This window comes from Myotis davidii, unplaced genomic scaffold, assembly GCF_000327345.1.
Source record: "Myotis davidii unplaced genomic scaffold, ASM32734v1 scaffold2107, whole genome shotgun sequence".
NCBI lineage: Eukaryota > Metazoa > Chordata > Mammalia > Chiroptera > Vespertilionidae > Myotis > Myotis davidii.
Genome location: NW_006297596.1, coordinates 37628 through 40356, shown reverse-complemented (window position 1 = coordinate 40356; position 2729 = coordinate 37628). Strand labels below are relative to the sequence as shown.

Genomic DNA, 2729 nt, shown 5'->3' with positions numbered 1-2729 from the left:
CGAGCCCACAACCCGGACATGTGCCCTGACTGGTAATTGAGCCGTGATCTCCTATCAGTGACGGCGAACCTATGGAACTCATTTTCTTGGTTGATTTTTCTTTGTTAAATGGCATTTAAATATATAAAATAAATATCAAAAATAGAAATCTTTGTTTTACTATGGTTGCAAATATCAAAAAAATTTCTATATGTGACACGGCACCAGATTGAGTTAGGGTTTTTCAAAATGCTGACATGCCGAGCTCAAAAGGTTCGCATCACTGCCCTAGGGTCTCTTCCTTAAGAAACTGCATGCAGGCAAACAGGACCACATTGCCACGGTTTTCTTCCCACAAGTTGTCAAAGTGCTTGCAGAGAGCAGCCAGCGCTCACAAATATCTTGAAATTTTGTGGCAAGTCCAAGTAGATCCTCGTTTCTCCACCTTGGACAGACTCTGCTTTTCTAAATTCATCTCCATCATAAATACTCGCCAGGCCCAGCAATGCATCCTCCTGAGCTTCTCATCTTCTGCCGACATTTAATTTTCTGAGGAGCTGTTAGTCATAACAAGAAGAAAGCAATATGAACACTGCAGTCTATTTCAGTTCAGAGTCTGGAATTCATGCAAATATACCATTTATTCCCCAGATGGTGGAGATGAGACTGAAGTTGGTAAGAGGGCAGATATGGAAGTCATACTGGATATATTATAGAAATGCTGCCATCTACACCCGGGAGCAGGCCCAAGCCTCGCTACCTGCCCCAGCGCTGGGACAAGGTGCTGTGCGGCCTTGTGAGGTCCCAAAGGACCAGGGCCTGGACTGGGGCAGGGTGGGGTCTTAGCTGGGACAGACTGGGGGCGCCCTGTCCGCTGTCTGGTGGGCTGAAGCCCACTGAGCTGCCCGGACCCGGCCGCCCTTCTCGGTCTCCCTTGCATGGAGCGCTGGTCCCACAGTTCCTTCAGGTTTCCCGTGCACTGAGTGCTGGCCCCACTGTTCCTTCCGGTCTCACTGTTCATTCTGGTGAGCCCACCATCCCAGCCCGAGGGTTCTGCCCTCTGTCCTAGCCCCGAGGCCCCTCCATGCCTCTGAGCCCACCGGTCCAGAGACGCCCAGCTCAACCTGCGCAGCGCCTCTTCCCTCTAGTTCATTACTATCACTTTTGTAGTTTAGCTCTTAGGAAATGGTGAAAGCTGCCCACGATCCATATTTTAGTTCAAGAATGTGGATTTCATGTGGCCTCTCCTGTAATTTTAAGCGTTCATATAGGTCACCTTCTGTGAACACTAGGCCATTTCCCTCTGTCCGTTTGTTACTCATCCCTGTACAGAGAGAGTCACATTTTGCCTGGAAAGCATCTGACCACCATTGAAAAGAAAGTGTCCAGATGCTTCAGGTTGATGATGATGGCGCTGAAGGTGGAGGTCTGTTCAGGGTGGGCCAAGGCAACAGTTTTTGAGAACTTTCCCCTCAAAATTACCTGCAAAAGGTACCTGTCACATGCTGGGGTGGAGGAAGGATAGAAATAGAGGTCGGTAATTTAGGTACCACACCCAAGAGTGGACAACAGATTCTGCCCAGAGTCTGAGAGGTGGAGGGACTAACGGTGAGGAGACTACATAGACCTCACCCAACGCCTTAATGAGGTAACATTAAAGGTCTTGTAGTTCAGAGAGGGGCCCAGGGATTGGGACAGGGGTTGTCAGCCCACAGGTGCTGGGAATGATACCTAACACTGTCCATTTTGGGGGCATAAATGCATTTTTATTATTATTATTTAAAAATATTTTTTTATTGATTTCAGAGATGAAGGGAGAGGGAGAGAGAGATAGAAACCTCAATGATGAGAATCACTGATTGGCTGCCTCCTTCCCCTCCCCACACCCCTACTGGGTATTGAGCCTGCAACCCAAGCACATGCCCTGACAGAATCAAACCTGGCACCCTTCAATCTGCAGGCCGAAATCTATCCATTGAGTCAAACCAGCTAGGGCCATAAATTCATTTTTAAGTCAGATTTGACAATGATTCCACATCCTGCATGGCTCTCTCATCCATAACTTCCTCTTGGTCTACATCAGATCCAGCTGCTCCTCTACAATCTAGCTCTGTGTTGGCATAGTGTATGATTCTGAAAATATAGATGAACTCCTATGATATAGTTTTCTTCTTAATAAGATGTTTCTTCCTAATGATAGAAATGACTGCATTTACTGCTAAGATGCTTGAGATGGTAAGAACATCAGAGTAGGTTGTCTAATGGCATGGCATATAGATTTGTTATGTTTTCTCTTTTCTTAGTGTCTACAGAATTTTCCCCACCTGACTTTGCAGTACAACCCACTGGTGTCATTCTGAATTGTGGGCACATCCTTTCACAACCCAGTCTTCCAGCCGGTGAGCTAAGGAAGCCATCAGTCATCACCTCTAACTATGCCTCCTTCTGAACCTGAATGTCCAAGGTCAGCCCCAGTCTCTCAACTCTGCTGCTCCTTTCTCTCCTCTTCTAGCAGGAACAAGCCACTAGAGGGCACCCACACTCCTCCTTCAGCTCCTGGGGACCTTTTCCATCACCTGAGACAAATAAATGCAAGTGTTTTTACTGCAACGACCCCCACTTTTCAAATACTCTTTAGATTTGTTCAGGATGTAGCTCTTGCTTCAGACATCAGGGTCCCCAGGGGAGCCCCTCACATTGGGGTGTGGCAGCATGGACTGGGGATCTGGAATCATCCCTAGGGCCTAAGT

The 2729-nt window shown here is 47.5% G+C and overlaps 1 pseudogene; it reads right to left on the bottom strand.

Annotated features, from left to right (window-relative positions):
• Positions 1–471, bottom strand: part of LOC102758032 — a 1251-nt pseudogene extending 780 nt beyond the window's left edge.
• Positions 472–2729: the final 2258 nt, after the last annotated feature.